Below are 20,610 nucleotides of genomic sequence, written 5' to 3' on the forward strand. Positions count from 1 at the left end.
TTCCATATCAGTGCGTGCTTTTTAACTGCTACAGAACATTCCATTGTATGACTATTCCAAAATGTATTTAATTATTCCTTTATTGGTAAAAACAAAACAACTTAAAAATACTAATGCTAATACAAACAATACTGGAATCACTTCACAGAAGTTGAGTGTAACTGTAGGATGAATATTTAGAAGTAAATTGCTAGGTCAAAGGGTGTGTTTGGTTTTTAATTTTCATAAATACTGCAGATTGCTTTCCACGAAGGTTGTAAAAGCATGAACAACATACGATAGTGCCTGTTATCCACCCCTTGACCACAGAGTGTATTATCAATTTTTTAAAAATATTTGCCAATGTGATAAGTGGAAAATAATATCCCATTGTAATTTTAAAAACTTTTTCCTTACCATAAGTGAGGCTGAGCTCTTCTCATATACTGTAGAGCAATTTGTACTTCATTTCCAGGCAACTGTCTTCATACCCTTTGCTGGTTTTCTAATGGGCGTGGGTCTTTCTTTTACTGATTAACTAGATCTTTATATCAGGAAAATTATGCTTTCACTGAGATAGGCTTTTAAAATGTTCTTCCAGGTTCTTATCTGCCTTTTTTCTTCTGTAAAAAACAACTTCTATTGGTTTTTGCCGTATACAAATGTTTGAGTTTTCAATAGAACTTTAGAATTATCTTAAATGCTTCAAAAATTACTTACCAAACAATTTTTAAATATCACAGAATTAATGCCTATCTTCTTAGACCAAGGAGACTTGAAACTTTACATTAGACCTGTATTAGTTTTCTTTGCTGCGTAACAAATAACCACAAACTTAGTAGCTTTAAACAATATCCATTTATTATCTCAAATTTTCTCTGGGTCAGCAGTCTGAACACGGCTTGGCTGGGCCCTCTGCGCTGGGTCTCACCAGGCTGCAGGTAAGCTGTTGGCCAGGGCTGGGGTCTCCTTGGGATGCGCAAGTGGGGAAGCGTCTGCCTCCAACCTCACTCAGGTTTTTGGGAAAGTTAGTTATTTCCTTGAGGCTGTAGGATTCATGACAACAATCTTCTTCAAAGCCAACAATGGAAAGAGAGACTCTAGGGCCAGAATCTTGGTAAAATGAAGTGTTTTAAAATGTAACGTAATCATGGAAGTGGCATCTCATCACCTTTGTCATATTCTGTTGGTTAGAAGAAGCCACAGGTCCTGCCCACACGTAGGGTGTGCGGGGAAGACTTGCACAAGGGCATGAACACCAGAGGGCAGGGATCCCTGGGGCTTTCTTTAGGGTCTGTCTGCCCCATGCATAGTATAACGTTCTAAGGAAGGTGTAGATATGAAATCGTCAGGGCGTATTTCTGTAAGAACATAAAGTGTAGAAGGAAAAATGGAAATAACTTTAATATCAGACATAACATGGAAACTTCTACCAAAAGTGGTGTGAGAGTTTAGAGAGGGAGGAAGGAATCCAAGAAGTCTTCTTGAAGAAGGTAGCATATGAGTTGAGCTTTTTATTGGTTGTTGCTGCCACTACTACTTTTATTATTTAAAAGTTAGCATTTACTGAGTGCTGAGTCTGTCCCAGGCAAGACGCTGTGCACTTGGGAGTTCTGACTTTTGTTCCAGCCCTGTTTTTAATCTATTTTACATATTACACTTTCATGTAAGGTTCTGATTTTATTAAAGAGTTTTTATGGCTGAAAGACAGATATGAAATCACTGGTTGGGATTGGGGAGGGATTTTGCAGGAGGTCAATTCAAGGTCAGAGCTAAAATTCCAAACTGAGTTCAAAAGCTACAAAAACTGGAGCCGAGCAGATAGGACCAGAGGCCCACACAATGACAGTCATATCACAGGGCACTGCAACTGGAGAGCAGGAATTCTGTCCTTCATCTAACCCTGGCCTACACTGGGTCATGGGGGAAATGGGTTCTCCAAAAGTAAGGGGACCAGGAGCAGAATGGAACCAATGCCAAGCCCCTGAGCCTTAGCTCTTAGCTTGGGGCAGAAGGCACAGACTGATTCCAGAGTCTAATACTAAACCTGGTGGTGACAGGAGTGGAAGAGGGTAGAAAAAAGATAAGGGACATCACCTGTGAAGATTAAGAGACTCAGTGGCTGTTTGTATATGTAAAGTGTGGAGAGTTTAGCTGTTCTGGGTGAAATAAGTCAGACAGAGAAAGATAAATAGTGTATGATCTCACTTATATGTGAAATCTAAAAACATCAATCTGATGGAAACAGAATAGACTGGTAGTTTCCAGGGGCTGAGGGATGGGGGGGTGGAGGTGGGGGATAGAGAGAAGATGTTGATCATAGGGTACAAACTTAATCACTTAACATGTTAAGATAATCTGGAAGATATTTTTTAAAGTCACAAAATTTCTAGAGATGAAAATTATGTCTGAGATGAAAAATACACTGGATGAGGTTAACGGCAGATTAGCCATTACAGACACTTGTCGATTTACAATGTTGTGTTAGTCTCTGTTGCACAGCATGGTAATTCTACACACACACATATATATATTCCTTTTCACAACAGGTTACTACAAGATATTGAATATAGCTCCCTGTGCTCTATAGAAGTTAGTGTCTGCAAATCCCAAACTCCTAATTTATCCCTCCCCTCTGGTAACCATAAGTTTGTTTTCTGTCATGAGTCTGTTTCTGTTTTGTAAATAAGTTCATTTGTGTCATTTTTTTAGATTCCACATATAAGTGATATCATACAGTATTTGTCTTTCTCTGTCTGGCTTACTTCACTTAGTATGATCATCTCTAGGTCCATCCATGTTGCTGCAAATGGCATTATTTCATTCTTTTTTATGTCTGAGTAGTATTCCATTGTATTTATTCACCACACCTTCTTTATCCAGTCATCTGTCGATGGACATTTAGGTTGCTTCCATGTCTTGACTATTATAAATAGTGCTGCTGTGAACATTGGGGTGCATGAATCTTTTCAAATTAGAGTTTCGTCTGGATACATGCCTAGGAGTGGGATTGCTGGATCATAACAGTAACTCTATTTTCAGTTTTTTAAGGAATCTCCATCCTGTTTTCCACAGTGGCTACACCAAATTACATTCCCACCAACGGTGTAGGAGTTTTCTCAAAAAATTAACTCTAAATAGTGGAGTCTTATGTTTCCCAGAAGCCCTGTGACAGCAAGGTCCATCCAGAGATAAGAGCACTTTTCTGGCGTACATCATATCCCCCTGGCCGAATGCCCACCACTGCAGGATGCTCATTGCCCATGTTGTGAATCTGAGCAGGTGTCAATGTACATCTCCTCATTTGGATCAACAGAGCTCACCACTGTCCTCAGAGGTGCCATCCTAGGGCTCTGATCCACTCAGACCCCTCAAAGCCCTAAGCCTAAGGGCCACCTGCCTCTCAGCTAAAAACACAGTAAGTCTGCCGCTGCAGATTCAAGCAGTAATAAGCACACATGCTAATTCAGTTTCGAAACCTCCTGGGTGAAATCTTAACTCTTTCAAGGATATGTAAACCCAGACTGAAACGCTCATTAAAAACATTTCAAAGCTGTTAATCACAGTGGCTTTTAAAAGGCAGCAGAACCACAGCACCAGCTGAAGAGAACCCAAAGTTTCTCAGTGTTATTTATTCCTCCAGTGCCTAAGCCCTCTTGAGAAAGAAACTATATCCAGAAGGATTAGAAGATTTTGCCTGAAAATCTGTTAACCCAGTATTGGCAGGAGGGGGTTAGACCCTTAGCCACCTTATTGTTTTTTAAGTTTGTCATTAGGAAGGCTTTCAGCTTTCTGGCTTAGTGGTGTGTCCTTATCCTATAGGAAAGCAAAGCTAATTTATTACACAGCCAATTTCCATCTGGGTCCTAGGACCCAAGACCACAGGGAACCTTTTGCTCACCATTCTTCCTATAATCCTTTACTGAGTATCTGCTTTAGGAAAATACTTTCTAGCACAAGCCCAGCCTGTCCAGAGTATAGTAACCATCCCTCCCATGGCCCCGTTCTCAAATCCCTTTTGGGGAAAGGTGGTGAGAAGCCATGTTTACTTGTGTGACATACCCCCCAGGAACTTCTGATTCAAGCAGGATGAACACCCAAACCCAACCTGACCCTTCTCAGGGCCAGCTGGTGCCTAACCACATTCTCTTCCTTGAAAGTTATCATCGGCAGGGGCTGTATTTAGCTGGACCTGAGGAAAATACATTGACATGGGCTGTTGGCCATTTGGGGCCATGTGTAAACAGAGAGCAAGAGGGAGAGGAGATTGTAAAAGTGGAAGGGGGACCATACAGCTTATAAGAGGCAGAGAGCACCGTTTCTGAGCACAGAGAGTGCTAAGGTACTGCTCTTAGGAACTCTAGCTGTCCTCAGGGACATCAACTGTTGGTTTGTGAGCTTAAGGGGGCTCCTGTGGATCAAACAAGTTCTGATTAAAACTAATAAAGCTTATGACTCAATGTGTCTAGCCTATGCTATGTCTGGAACTAAGAGGTCTACGGTTCCCTGTCTTCCATATGTAATACGAGTCCCAGTTTAGACCTCCTCCCTATTTAGCCTAGTATACCGAGATGTGTCTGGCGGGACCAACCTACTATGTATGCATTAGCATAAGGAGACTTGTTGCCTCCTGGGAAAGAATTCATCCTCAGGTAAGAGAGAATTAAGGCCTATATGTTTGGTTTAAAAACAATGCCCAGTACAGTGGAGAGGCTGAGCATTTTAGTACAGTAGTGCGTTACTACTACCGTAAGGGGTGCCAAACCCATGCTGAGTCTTCTGATGAGGGAACTGAAATGAAGGCCTGCTTTCAAAAACAAACAAAAAGCAAGCAAGCAAACAACAACAATGGGAAAAAAAAACCTCTCTGATGTGAGGGTACAAAAACCTCACTATTTTGTTTTCCAAGTAATTGGGTAATTCCTGCACTAGAGAAAGAGATTCTTCCCAGCTCTTCAGCACAAAATCTGGTACAGCATAGGAGGGTCACGTTTAGCCACAGCAGTTAGAGCCCCCTGGACAGATATCTGTGGTCACAGCTTGGGGACTGTGGCCCTATGACCACATGGGCAGGCATCTCCAGCGGTGGCAGGCTTTAGCAACATGGTAGCTGTAAGAACTGGGTCCATGATCGCACTTGAGGTAGCCCCGGAAACTCTCAGATGGAGGAGAGGAGTTGAAGGAGGGAGATTCAAAAATATTCTGAAAATCCCATATTGGCTGGTGGGCACTGCAGACAGAAGAACGCTGGTTTTATTGCTGTTGTGACAAACCCTCCTCTTTAGCACTTTTGTTTTTTAACCCTAGGCTGTGCATCCAAAGAAGCAAGGTGTCTATGTGGGAAGCAAAATTTCCTTTTAATGGTGCACCCATCTTTGAGTTTCCATTCCACTACTGTTTCCTTGGATTTGATGGACAAGGACACCCTGACTCTCGATCATACTGTAAACGTTCCCATCCTTTACCCCATCACACTTTCTCTTTGAGGACTGATGTTTTCTAATTTTTTGTCTCCATATTAAAAAGAAATTTTATTTCCATAATGGAAAATCGTGATGACCTAACTAGTCAAACCCCTCGTAAAACTGGGGTTCATTAGCACCCTCAAACTCTCTGCCTCTTGAAGGTAGAGGTGTGTCTGCCATAAGATAGCAGCACGACAGAGAAAAACTTCCATTAAACTTAAAACTGGAATCTAAAGTAAATAAGGCACTCAGGAGCATTGGCAATGACATAAATATCTACCTTAGCTCAGACCACAGGTCAGCAAAGCACTGAGGCCCCTGCTCTCAGCAGGCTGGGTCTTCCTTGCTATGCTAAGCACATGAGGGTGCCAATGTGAAATCTGAATAATGCTTTGAAGGAATATAGCTCATTCTGGGAAGATGAAAGCACTTTGCAGACAGCATTATCTCTTTAATTCACACACATCCCCTATGCAAGCAGTAGATAGGAAGTAGGTATTTATTCTGAGTTTCTGACTCCATTAGTGTTGAATGATTTGCATATTTATAGGAGCAGAAGGACCCCTGGAAAATGAACGCAGTGAAAGGAGGAAGACTTAGGACAGAGGTTAGCCACCACTAAGGCCACGTGATGGCCAGTAGATGACGCTGTTTGTCTACCCTGGGGCGAGGGCATAGAGGAGACAGCGCATGCGCTTGTTCATGAAAACGCATAGAGTCCAGTTTGCCTGAAGTGATGGGTGTGTGTAGAGAAGCCATCACAATAGAACAGGAAGAAATAAAAGGATCAAAGGAGAGAAGGTAGGAGAAAAAAATAACGACCAGAAAAGGGGCAATGGGGTCAGAATACATAGAGTTCTGTACACACTGTGAGCAAAGAGTTTGGACTTAATCTGGTAACACATGGGGAGCTCCTGATGGGTTTACAACAGGGCTTGATGTATCAGAACCAACCGTAGGAAAACTAACCTGGAAAGAGTGAGTAGAGTTTGGAAGAGAAAGAAAGACTAAAGTCGTCCAGACCAGGCTTTGATCTTGAGACGACCTTTGCTCCTGAGGTACTGACGAATCGCCGACTCTCTGGAAGTACTGAATCTTTAGTACATGAGCCTCTCCACAGAGGGAGGGGTGGCAAGTGTCAGGGCCAGTTCTGTGTGCATCGGGGCCTCTACCTCATCACCGTCTCAGGTGCGGCTGCCCCAGGTGGCTAAAGTTCTGGTCCTCAAATCTCTAGCTACTTGGCTACTCTCTGGACAGCCAACCTATGAAGTCTGGCAGCCTAGCTGACCTGGCTTTGCCCGCCCTTAACTCTTTGTTCATCACTTTTCCTCGTTCCCTCCTTGCTAACTAACCACTTCCTAGTGGAAACACAACAGCCCCAATGATGAAACTTAACTCAGCAAATATGTATGAAGCCCCTTATGTACCAGGCCTCATGCTCCAGATACGGGCAAAATCACAGTGAGCAAGTCCCAAATGCCCTACTCTTGCCCACCCATGGTCTTGTGGATTTGGTGCAAACCACAGACCTGTAATGAAAGCTGTTTGAACTTATTAATGCTGAAAAGACTTCATTCAGCAGATCTAAATAAAACTCTGATCTCCATGGGCCTGCCTGTCTGTGGTCCTTTGCTTTGCGTTTGGTGGGAGCTGAGCTGAGCACTGCAGGAAGTTCAGCTGCATTCTTGGGTTTCTGTCCGTCTATACCAGTGGCAAACCCACCGCCCAGGCTGTGACAACCAGAATGGTCTCCTGAAGCTGCTCAGTGTCCCCTGGGGAGGGAAAGAAGTCCACCCATGATTGATTGAGAACCACCGTTTTAGAGGAGCCACACAATTTTACAGACACTCAATCTTCATATGTGGGGAAAAGTGGGTCCCACATTTCAGTGTCAGTTTCTCTTCATCGTAACTGGTCTCTTCATTCCACAAAACATGCTGCTCCCCAGACCTGAGAAAATGGTGAGGAATGGGATCGCCAGAGGCAGGGCACCACCTGTACTTTCCAGCCCAAACCAGGGGGCAGACAGACTCCAGGAAGACACCTGGGTTACGGGGTAGGCGGTGGCCTCCCTGCATTCCCCCCTGGCTTGACGGCAACACCCAGAGCTGTAATCACTCTGACCCCTGCTCTCCATGAGTGGAGACAGTCTTCACTGAACTCCATCATCCACTCATGAAGGCCAGGAGTGGGAGGGAGGGAGGTGTCAGCCTCAGGGGACCCTTTCTCCTTCAGGGATTTCGTTCCCCTCCCAGGAGTACCAACGGTCTCCAAGCCACTGGGTCCAAGGCCGAGGTGAGGTGATAGAGATGAGGAGAGAGTATCCACTAAAATAGCCCCGATTCACATCTACATCTTAGGGTGTGCACGCTGAATTTAAAAGAGAAAAAAGATTAATGAAAAAAAGATTTGGTTCCTCAGAGCCTCATAGAGTCACCAAAGTCCATGACCCGTCTTCAGCCTCACTCACTGGAAAAATAAATTTCTCAGTGCTCCTGAAGGGAACGCAATTCGGGATGATGATGAAAAACTAACCCAACTTGCCGCAGAGAGATGCAGGAGTCAGGGCAACACTTTATTTCTATTCATATAAAGTGAGCACCATGCCCGTCAGGGCCTGAATATCTGTATCTGCTTTCCAGGCAAACCTCTTTCTTTATATCAAAGTTCCTAAAGTTTCGTCAATACTCAAATTCTTTTAACAAATTTATTTAATGAATTTTTACTGAGTGCCTATGTACCAGGGTCTCTGCAAATCAGACGGACTGATTCCTACCCTCTTGGAAGGTACAATCTGATCAAATGAATAATTATAAGTTCCTTGTTGGCTAGTAAATCAGAGGAAAGAGTATGAAATAGTGTTAAGGAAGGCATTCAGTGTAGAGAAAATGCTGATAAGCTATTTTAGAACCGCAACAGAAGAGAGATCTCGTATCTGTCTTTGAAACATGATGTTTAAGCTCTAATAAATTCCAGTTTCAATGCGTACTTGCTTATGAATAAAGGCAGATGATCATGGCTCCCCAGGTGGCTGCTTCTGCTTTTGTAAAATGAGGTATAAGCACCTTTTTCTGTCCTCCGCAGTGCAAGGTGGTTATGAAGAAAACACACGCAAGGGTCCTTGGTCCTGATGAAGGGGCTGGTGGTCGTGATGGCGGTGGTCAGAGCAGATGCTTGCATTCTGTTTCATTCCATTCAGTGAATGGTTTTTAGGGACCTACTCTATCTCCAGCCCTCACTTAAGAGGAGGAAACAGGGTTTGTGTAAATATTGCAGGTCAGCCTGGATTTCTGTCAGTCTGCCGATGTGAAAAATGGGAACAATTTGTCTAAAAGATCGTTTATTCAAGAGAGGTATATCGAGAGCCTTGGTGTACCTGGAACTACAGGTCTGTTTACAGAAGTGAAAATGGAAGAGTTGGGAATCATTTCCGTGGATCCAACAAGCCTTCCTCCTGCTGCCTGGCTCCTGCGGGTTAGTTGGTTACAGTTGATAAATTGCTAAGTACGTGTAAAGTTCTGTCACATTATTAATTCAGTTGTCCTTCACTGAATTAAAAGTAAGAGGAGGGAAGAGGGGGAGGAAAGCCGATCAGACTGCTCATCCACTAGAATAATCAGAGAAAATGCTTAAACAAAAATAAAGCCCCTTCTCATCTCAAATCCTGTTTCTAAATCAAAGGGTTATTATTAAACTTCAGAAAGTCTTGCATAGGAGACTATATTAAATTTCAAAGATCCATTAAGTGCCATTTTGCTGCAGTGAAAGACAAGGTAGAAAGGACTAATTCAAGAAGGAAAAAAAAAAAATTCCGAAAGAGAAATTTATTTTAAAGGTCATTTTTTTTCTCAAGAAACAGCTGAGAACCTTTTCTTAGGAAGCAGTGGCTAGATTTCACCAAGGTCATTTTCTGTCCTTAATGTTCAGAGTCAGAGGAGTCAGCTTCACCTTCCAAAGGACATGGTTAAGTCATGATGATCTGAAGACGTGTCACACTGTTTATTCTCTCTCTTTACCAACTGCCTCAGCCTCCTGTCTAAATATCATGCTTCCCTTGTACCTTTACAACCAGCTTCTGTCAAGTTGTCACAGGAGAAGAATGAAATGGGACATAAAGGGGGCCATAGACCATGCTTTATTTCCTGTACTGCGGTGGTCCTCAGCTAGGGGCAGGTTTGCTCCTCAGGAGACATCTGGTAATGTCTGGAGTCATTTTTGGTTGTCACTGCTTGGAGCTGGGAGTACCACTAGCATCTAGGCAGTAAGGGCCAGTGCTGCTAAACACTCTGAAATGCCCAAGGCTGAGAATCCCCGTGGTGCCGTGAGTCTCTGTTTTTCTACCCCAAGCACTGTCCTCTTGACAATGAACTCCTGTTGACAGTGGCATGCGCCATTGAATGTCAGAGAGCCACATCAAGCCCTTTTAACTAACGGACAATTCCAATTAGTTCGTTACCTGCTCCCCACCCCCCCCGTCACCCCATTTTTCCTTCTTTATTCATCCTGAGTGGAGGCACAAGTACCCGCACACGGATGTCTTAGAGCCACCAGCTGACAGAAAGGAAGGGGGGAATGCTGCCGTCATCACGCTGGGCAATCAAATTTCAGCATTTTGCGTGGCTTTCTTACAGCCTCACTCTGCCAGGCGTCGGGTTGCTGAAAAACAAGTCCCAGCGGAATGTGCTCAAAAATATCTCATCGTGTGAGAGGAATCACAGAGGACTGGATGAGGTAATATTGATTGCCTGTTAGTAAAGAGAATAAGAATGCCGCCAAAGAATTAAGCCCAAGAGCAGGAGATGAAGAGGAAATGATGAGAGGGCTGATACGGTAAATAAAGATGTCAACTCATGTGACAGGGGGACCAAGGGGCCATGTCTGCATCTGGCGCAGTTACAGTCATCTCTTCTAGGATGGTACACATTTTCTCCTGCCACTTGACTCGACACACCACACTCTTCTGTCTGATCGTCTTTATTTTCATGTATCTACATGCTGCCATCAAGCAACGTGGTCTGAGCCTGAACCAAGTCTTGCTACCTTCTTTCGGTTCCCTGAGAAGGTTTTTATTTCTCTGCTCTGAATTCCATGTAGTCAAATAAATGCTTTCATCATAGATCATGTTTGTTAACGAGGAGAGAGGCCTACTCCAATCATCTCAATGGATTCTGTGCTGCTCGACTCAGTATATTTAATACTCAGATGTTTTTAGCTGCTTTGCCTCTGAGGAGTAGTATTTAGAGGCAATTTCCAAGTGTACCCCAAGTCTCTCTCCTTTTCAGTACATTTCTGCCAGCCAGTGTGTCTCCATCCAATGACTTGTTGATATTGTCAAGGAGGGGCAAGGGGCCAGTGCATCTCAGGTTTATTTACAGCTGAGTACGTCTCTGAGCTCTCAGAGCCTGAAGCAAAAGCAGGACCAAGCGTTTGAGCATCAGCCTCCTTTGTTCTGATAGCTTTCTTGGGTTGACCATCCTCACAACCAAATCATCACCACAAAAACACCTCGTGTGCGTGGAGTTACTGAGAGTTTAGCAGACACTCTCCCGTAAGGATTCACGCTTCAAAGCTCCAGGGTGTAAAAGGAGAACTTCAGAATAAATCTTTTCTGAAGAACTTGACTTAGGGGGACTGGGATCTGAACTCACCTCCCGGACATCTCTCCTTTTGCCTCTCAGGCACTGCTGGAGCTCTCCCCTCTCACCTTGGCCTGATGGCCAAGCCTCTGGCCTGACCTGACCGGTCTTCTCCATGCTGGTAGCCATGGGCACGAGTTCCCTGTTGGTGACGTGCGGAGTTCTCCATCCATCCATGACTTGCCCTGAGGCAGTCACATTTTTTTTCGCTGTCTTTTCCCCAATGTCATATAAATCAACTTTACAGGATAAGTACCAAGTGTAAACTTTGCAGTCACCCCTGAGATTCACCTCCTTCCTTTCTGTCCTCATTACTAATCACCAGATAACAACAAACCACTTGTGTTTATCGTAAAGCAGGCTTCTAGACTTCCACTAGAAGGAAAGTCCTTAAAACAGTCACAGCCTAAACAAAGATTGTGTGGCACAATCCTAGCTCCTGTCAGTGTTTTACGTGTTCCCTGTTTTTTGCCAGCATATTTACCTGTGGCACTTCCGTGCGATCTTTTTATTGTTATTGTTGAAGTACAGTAGGTTTACAATGTTGTGTTAATTTCTGGTGTATAGCATAATGATTCATATATATATATATATATATATCCCTTTTCATATTCTTTTTCATTGTGGGTTACTACAAGCCATTGAATATACTTTCCTGTGCTATACAGTAGAACTTTGTTATTTATGTTATTTATCTATTTTATAGACTAGTAGTCAGTGCAGTCTTTATTAAATCACTCCTACCCCTGGAATTGTTTTGAGGAATGGGATTGTTCGATCTGGATGAAGCCAGGGATGTTTGGCCCCTGTTTTTCCTTCTGTTTTCTGAATATAGAGAGCGGTACATCTGATGTACCACAATGGTGGATTCAGGGAAGGGATGGCACCCTCAGCCCTTAAAGCCATCACAAGCAAACAGCATGGCAAAAGCTGCACTGCTGACGGCAGTGGAGGAACGAACCACATATAGCTGTTTCATGGCATTTACATCTTTTCTTTTTTACTGGATGTTCCTGGTTGGTAATTTGAGAAAGAAAGAAAAACCTCTTGGGAAAGGATAACGTCTCTGTCTCCTCTGTCTTCTGATGATGTTAAAATGCATGTGTGGACAAGGTAGCAGGCAGGCTGCCCTCTGGACCCATGAAGGAACACACAACAGGACCCAGGCTGCTGGGGAACACCGACAGAGCTCTGGGAACAGGGAAGTCCATTAAAAATGTAAAATAAATGCAACGATTGCTCGTGGTTGTCTTTGGGGCATTTTGCCTTAGACCTTGAATGTGTTGGAAAATAGTACTGCAAATGCCATAATTATTTTAAGACAGAAAATGATTTAAATTGGCTAATGAATGCAGATCCTGACACCAGTCTGCATAAATCTGGATTTATTAGGACGTTCTCGCAGGGGAGGGGGTGGGGCTCGGAAACAGCTCTATTCATCAGCAGCAGCACCTGCATTTTCTTCTCCCTCGGCCCTTTCAGAGACAGAATGTCCTAAACTGCGTGATCATCTAGAGGCAAAATACACCTTCGCGTGCGTTGGTTCCAGTACTTCCCGTAACTGGTTTGTGTGGCTGTTGTCTTCCCTGCCTTAGCCATGTTTCACCTAGGAGGAAACTGCACTCACAGAGGTTAACTGTCCTGCGTGAGATCACACAGCCGGGACATCGTTGCTTGAACCTAGGGCCTCTGTTTTCAAATCCTCCCTCTGCTATTTTATGCCAGCGGAATATTCCCAGTTAGCAGATTAATCTCAAGTGATCGGTCCTGTTAGAAGGGAGACTTTCTTTTTCTTCAGCTGGGTGTCTAGCAGTTTCCAGGAATAAAAGAGAATCTGTGTAGAAGAGCAGCTCTGTACGTAGAAGCTTTTACTGATTCATCAGTGTGTCGGATCAGTTTTTGCCAAGGACGCTCTTTCTGGCCTCCCTTTCCCTCTCCAGCCATTTTACTGGCAAACTGACCTTGTCATGGTTTTAAAGCTGCCATTGGCCATCATCGCCCTCCAAGGGCAACAGGTGAACATAATGGAATTCCACAGCGGCTGTCTCAGTCTGCAGCTTCCTGAGTGCGAAGCTATCTCGGCCCACCTCTTTGTTTTCCGAGAATCCTTGTATTATTATTGTTGTTATTATTTCCTAGTAGAGGATGGAGATTGCAGCTATTGAGACAGTGCCCCCAAAACTATTTTCTTCCATTTCATGATCATTCACCTTATCCATTAGCATTTACTGAGCACTTGCTCATGTGCGATACTAAATAAACTTTGGAGTCTGTTCTATCCAGGGACTGGAGCTCTGAGATTGATGCTGGTTAGAAGGAGGTAAAACTGTAAACTGAGGAAGGAGACAAGGTGCCATGAATTCTGGGGACCAGCATGAGATTACAGCCCCAACTTCTGAGCAAGATGCCCCCAAGAAGAGCTTGGCCGCCAACTACAGCCTGGCTGGCTCTGATCCTTTCGATCCTACCTAGCGAAACCGCAGCAGATGATCAGCTCTGTCATTTGGGGAAGACTGCATTCATCCTATCTGTTGTCCCGGAGGGCAGGTAGTGAAGAACATCAGGAAACTAAGTGACGCCCAGTTTCATACCAGAGGGAGCTTCATATCTCCTGTATCCCAGGGAGAAAATTCTCTGTCAGTCCACTCTCTGCCTGATTTTTCTGGGACCTGCACACATGCCTGTTATTCCTGGTTTTTTCTCCAGCACCGTCTCATGCAGGAGGGAAGATCTGGTCTTCATTAATTCCCCAGGAGGCCTGGGCCAGAAGTTAGGCAGGTCTGAGAGATGAGAGAGGGACTCAGACTTCTGCAGAAAGAATGAGCCTCCCTTATCCAAGCAACCCATGCAAGGAAGTCCTAGCACTGTATCCATTCGTGGAATTGTAGATGCCGAATGCTTAATTGTTTCATCTTCCCCCTTCATTTAAAAATTATTTTGATTCCTAGTTCAGCTGGGATTTTAACCCCCAGGTTATATCTCTCCAACTCCCCAGTATGAGTGGAATTTTGTTAGAGAGATTCACTGATACAGAGAGATTCAGTAACTGATGAGAGATACTGATTGACTGATTGACAAAGCGCAATAAATGCCATGTGGAATAAAGTCACATCTAGGTACCCATCATGAAACTGAAGACCATCAAAGACAAAAACAAACTAACATGCAGGCAAAAAAGACACACAGATACTGCACACCTCCAGGGACTCCCGACTGGAGTGCAAATGGGCCCCTGGAGTTGTGATAGGTGGGAGCACTGATCAAGCTGATAGCTGATTTCTTAACAGCAATACAGGGCATAACACGTGGTAGGGGGCACAGGAGAGGGTACAGCTCAGTGGCAGAGTGCGTGCTTAGCATGCACGAAGTCCTAGGTTTGATCCCCAGTACCTCCATTAAAAAATAAATAAATAAGTAAACTTAATTACCACCCCCCCAAAAAAAACAAAATAAAATAGTTGCTTAAATAAAACTATAAATTAAAAAAATTTTTTAATTACCCCCCAAAAAAGTGGGGGAGGGGCAAAAACCTACTTTGAGGTATGAGGATATCAGAGACAGTGCTAATGGGTGATGGGGGGCGGATCCAGGATGGGGGGCATGAGGCTTGTATAATATGGGGACCTTCTTTATTAAAAAGTACAAAATTACAAATAGAAAATAAGTACGAGGCTTTGGATGAGGCTTGTTCAAGAGAGACGCCCTAGAGGGGGAAGGGTGCAGCTCAGTGGCAGAGCGCATGCTTAGCATGCACAAGGTCCTGGGTTCAACCCCCAGTGCCTCTATTAAAATAAATATAAGTAAACCTAATTTCCTGTCCCCCCATTTTTTAAAAAAGAACAAAAGAGACCCTAAAGTCTGAGCTTTGTTAGCATCAAGGTAAATCCACCTCTGTTGGTACAACACATTTTTGCTTTCCAGCATCCGAGCTCTTTTCCTCCAAAGTCAGTCTTTTCCTGACATGGGCAGCAAAATGCCTTGCTCTTCCTGGGCGTGGCACTGGAAAGCTGACCCAGTGCTCGCTAATACCCCATCCTAGTTCAGAGATCTTCTGAGCCAGAGCAAAGGAGACTCTCAATCCTGGGTCTCCATCACACCAAGGGAGCCTATAAGTCAGTGGGGTTCAGAAGTCCTGAACAAATGTATAAAACGTTAGTAAACATACATATATATTCACTCGAGGTTTGTGCATGCCTGTGTACCCCATTTGGTCTATCCTGTGTCACTTTTCATGTTAAAAGGGAGTCGCTTAGTTTTTCTCCTACATCTGCGTCCCCACTGCCTTCTGCCTTCATCCAGGCCTCATCACTTCCCAGCATCCCGGCTTGTCTCACCACCCTCATTCCCAATTATACTCGGCGCCCAAAGTTACCATCCGTAAACCCAGTCACGACAAGCTTTCCTCAAGCACTAGCCAAGGGGTGTGGTCACGGTGAAAAACGATAAATCTCAACCCCTGTAAATTTCTCCCTCTGGTTCCAAAGATGGGACAGTAACTGGAGCATCTCCCTCCTTTCTTCATTGCCAGTAGCTCTCCAGGGGCCAGCACGGCACTGGGAGCTCCTGAAGAACATGCCTGTTTCCCAGAGAATCCGCTCCTGCTGCTGCTGTTGTAGCCGAGCAAGCCACACCTCAGTGGAGCCCCCCAGTGGGAGGTGCAGGAGACACAGCCCAGCCCCCCAGAGAGGCCCGGGAGGCTCACCCTAAGCGAGTGCAGAATTGCCTCATGGGTGCACCCTGGTCACTTACTGTCAAGCAGAGCCCCGCCCAGTGCAGCCCCAGGAAGCTGCCCTTTGCTCTCCGTGTCTAGCTCTTCCGCTGCACCTACTATCCTTCCTTCTCACACACGGCCTCGTGGCGCTGTGGACTACGGAGGCCAGTTGCCCCTGCCTCCCATTTTCTCCTAAATTCATTTTCCCCATGCCAGTCCTCTCATCTGAGAATCCAGTGCCTCCCTTTTTCCAGAGAGAGTGAAGTCTCTCCTTTTAAACTAATTGGACTGGGTTTCCTCCAGCCCAAGCGGTAGCTTCTGCAAGATCGTGGATACCCTGGACATTTGAAAGAAATTTCCTCCATGATTGGTTAATGCTATGCATCTCTCAATATAAGATCTTTATTCAAGAACCCACGGACATGGATTAATTTAGAAAATGAGCTGCTCTGACTCACTTTGAAGACCCCCTACTCAGACGGCACCCTCCCCTTCCACTCCTACCTCCCGGAACTCCTGGTCGAACTGGCAGCTCAACAGCCCCACCTGCTCCTCTCTCTTCTTAGGCCGTCTCCTTCCTAGAATTGCTCCTCAGTTTCCCCGAAGCCCCTCTCCTCTGAGCAAAACCCTCTCCATCCACCCCAAGGCTTCTCTATTCCTCAGAGGTTCCCTGACCCTCTAGCCCACCTTGACCTTGCCTTTACTCCTGAAGCATCTGCAGTCCCTGTTGTAAAATATGTTACTTTGCAACTGTGGTTCTCAACCCTGACTGGTGTGTATTTTTCAATAATACATATACTCGGTCTCCTACCCCTGAAAATTCTTATTCTGGAGGATTTGGAGCTTTTGAAAGCTCCCTGGGTAATTCTGATGTGCAACCAAGGATGAGAAACACAGCTTGAGAAACTCGCTATCTGGTGATTTTATGTAATTGCCTTTTATGTCGAAGTCTTGTTTCCCCCAAAAGACTGTAAATTTATTGGATACAGAAGCTATAGCTAGCTTCCACATTTTTTCTGTTCCCTCCACATAGTCTTGTCTACCAGACATAAGTACGTGTCAGTGACAACTTAAATGATGGACTGATTGATCTAACACAACACCAAGCTTGGATTCCAAGCTCTTGGATAGGAAGGAGGAAACCTGAGGTCTGTTCCTCACTCCAACTTGCAAGCCACTATCCTCTCTGGATTTCTGCTTCCTCATTTGTAAAATGAGGGTGATAATTAGGTTTTCAAACTACTGGGAGCTTAAAGGAAACAGTAAAAGCTCATGAGTTAGTTTCAGTATTTCAAAAAGCCATTGAAAGCTATGGATTGCATATCAATTTACAGATTAGTAATGTATCAAAATACATGTTTGATGAATGATGGGTGAGGAGGAATAATTAAAGGAATCTTTAGTTTAAAAGTACTTTGAAAATGATAGGATTCCATGATTTCATTTGCTCAGTATTTATGATCCAGATCCCCGGGGAGAGAGAACAGAACGGAGTATAGTAAAAAATTTGGGTTCAAATCCCAGCCCCAGCCACTCACAAGCTGTGTTAACTTGAGCAAGTTCTTTCCCTCTCTGAGCCTGTTACTTCATCTGAAAAACAGACGAATTGGTAAAAGCTATTCTGTAGAGCTGTTATAAGGATAAATAAATTGATACATGGAAAGCCTTTAATGCACTGCCTGGCACATAGCAAGTGCTCAATAAATATACTCAAGAATATGCTTGGTGTGTTAATCTGCTCAGGCTGCCATTAAAAAATACCATAGAGTGGATGGCTTAAACTATGGACATTTAAATCTCACAGTTCTGGAAGCTGGAAGTCCAAGATCAAGGTCTCTATGAATTCTGTCCCTAGTGAGAGTTGTCTTCCAGGCTTGTAGATGGTTTCCTTCTTCCTATATGACCACATGACCTTTCCTCTGTGTGTGAGCAAGGAAAGAGACAGCAAATGAGCTCTCTGGTGTTTCTTTTTTATTTGTTTGTTAGTAGAGGTACTGGGGCTTGAACCCAGGACCTCGTGTATGCTAAACACACACTCTACCACTGAGCTATATTCTCCACCCCCTGGTGTTTCTTCTTCCAAGGACACTAATCCTATTGGATAGGGGCCCCACCATTATGACCTCATTTAATCTTCATTACTTCCTTAGAGGCTCCATCTTCATTCTCACTGAAACCACGCTGGGGTTCAACATATGAACTTAAGGAGGGGAAAACAAGCTTTTCAGTCATAACACCAGAAATGAGATAAATACTCAGAGCTAATGCTAAGAAGAGAAAGGATCATCAAAGTCACAAGGAATATTTATCTCAAGAAACTGTCCCCTAGGCTCATAGCAGCTTTGGGAACAGCCCTTCAGCTCCAGAACAGTCAGTGTGTTTGACAGCAGTCAGTGTGGTGCAGCGTGCATCACCAAACATGGGACTCGGGTGGGGGAACCACAGCCGTCCCCAGGCCAGGCTTCTCCCATTTCTATTCATCTTGTCATCACTGGGAGGATGGGGTAAAGTGCTAACTCCCAGACCCCACCGCCAGAGACGCTGAGTAGGACTGGATGCTGCATTTCTGCATTTATCAGAACTCTTTAAAAATACTGCTCTCAGGAAATTAGTCTAGAAGAAACACTCAAAGCCCAAGTGGAGAGGCAGCGAGTAAGTTGAGTATGATGTTATGATGCCTGCTGGGGCGGAAGCTGCCATGTGTGATCAGGAAGTTCAGTGGCAAGAGGCAGAGAGCAGGGAGCATGGGGAGGACCAGGAGGACTGGCTGGGCATGGATATGGGCACACAGTTGGGGGACAGGACGGGAGGAGGGGTGCTGCTTGGATGACAACCTTCAAAGGAAGCCAGCCCTAGAGGGCCCGGGGTTGTGGGATGCCCAGGTGGCAGAAGCCCGGGGGGTCCTGGACACCTGTTCCAGAGATCCAGGGAGGGTAAATCAATCAAAGAGAGCCCCCAGCTTTGCTTTCCTTCCAGGTGGCTTTGTTTGCTTCTGAACTAATTTTTTTTTCCTGTTACCATCAACCCAAGTAAAGTAGAAGCACTACTGATTATCACCTGAAGTCCAGGGCTTGAGGGGGCTAGCGATGATGGTGGTGGTGATGGTGTGGACCTGGCATTGCTGCGGTGGCATCTGGTATCTAGACTGAAGAGGAGCAAGGTGACCCGAGAAGAGGAAGCCCCTATTTTCATAAAGACGCAGTCAGCGTCCCTTGACTACTTTTCATTGTTTTTCTGTTCTTGTCGATCTGTTGTTAGATTCACCTCTGCCCTGATGACTGAATGCCATGATCCCAGGCCAGGCAAATGTTTGATGGTTTGGTTGATTGTCATATGCATGACACAAACCTTTTCTGCCTTTCCTGAGACTTATTTTTGCCGTCACTGGGAGTCTCGGCAATACGGAGAGAAACTTCTCAGCCTGGGACTTGACCCTCGTTCCTAGCCACTAGGGTTTCTAATATTTCACATTTTCCCTCTGGCAGGTACTTTTCCACCATGGATGGGAGGGAACTGTGCCTGCACTGAAATCGGAAGGGAGCCTTGTGACTTCTGAACCTCGCCTCAACCTCAGGCCTTATCTGAAATTGGATCCAACTTAAGAATTTTAAAGCTCACCAGAGAAAAATCAGGGATGAGCATGACAAGTTCTCCGTCCAGAGTCCATGCCCACGTCGGGCTGCTAAAATGAGGCTGTTATTAGTTATTGTTCAGATTGATCGGATGGCGAGTGCTCCGGATTACATAAATGGGGAGAGAAATGTCAAGGGGAGCACTCGGTTGAGAGAACTTTCTTTCCTGCCCCTTTTTTTCCACCTTGACTTATACGCCCCAGCCCTTTTTTCCACACCTTGTTACTTGATCATTTATCTAAGAGGAAGAGTTGCTAAACCATCAGGCAGGGCCACTGCATCGAAAAGGGCTGGGTAGCCGCAAGCACCATATTTTCCCCTTGCTGCAGATCACTGAGGAGGGCCCACCTTCCAGGGCAGGCCGGTGGGGGGTCTCCTTACCCTCTTCCCGCTCTCCCGGCTCTATGACAGGCAGGCCCTTCCTGTTAGGAAAAAGCTTTGAGGCCCCTTTTTGGCCTTCAGCCTAAGTCACATGCTCCAGTTCAATTTAACCAAAGATAGCTTGCTCGGGGCACGTGGGGTGGTAACAGTATAAGTGGACGATTGCTCAGCCACTAGTAAACCTGGTTATGATCTTTGTATATATAATTCCATCAGAAGGAAGGGTCGGTCTTAGGATTCAGGCACCACATTCTCTGCCTTGAATCTGTATCAGAATTCTCCCACAGTCATTGAATGAATATTTACTAAAAATCTCTGTGACTCTTTTAAGTCCCATGTGGTTTTTACCTCCACTCTCTAAGGAAAATCCACACTGTACCTGATAAAAAGGCTAAGATATTTTCTACCACTTTAGCTGTCGGCTTGCAGTGTGCAAGGTGGCCCACTTAAGAACATCACGTGTGGTTGGAGTACATCATTTCCAAATGATGCGTGCAAACTTTCCTTTTGTAGTGAGACTGTAACAACCTGGTGTATTTCAGAGACTTTATTTAGCAGAGTTCACCATCCTTACCAACTTAGACATGAGCTCATCACTGAGAAGTTTCCAAAGTATTAGGGTCTTAGAGGTGATCTGGGCTATATCCCGCCCTTCTCAAGAATTCCTTCTGCTCCATCCCTGATAGCTGGAGTGACCAGCATCTACACACACTTCCATGCCCACAGTACCTAAAGAATATCAATATAATCTCTAAAGTTATGTTTTTTTAATGTCTGAAGGAAATATAGTAGAATTTGAAACTTTA

The sequence above is a fragment of the Camelus dromedarius genome, chromosome 6 (assembly GCF_036321535.1).
Source record: "Camelus dromedarius isolate mCamDro1 chromosome 6, mCamDro1.pat, whole genome shotgun sequence".
Lineage (NCBI taxonomy): Eukaryota > Metazoa > Chordata > Mammalia > Artiodactyla > Camelidae > Camelus > Camelus dromedarius.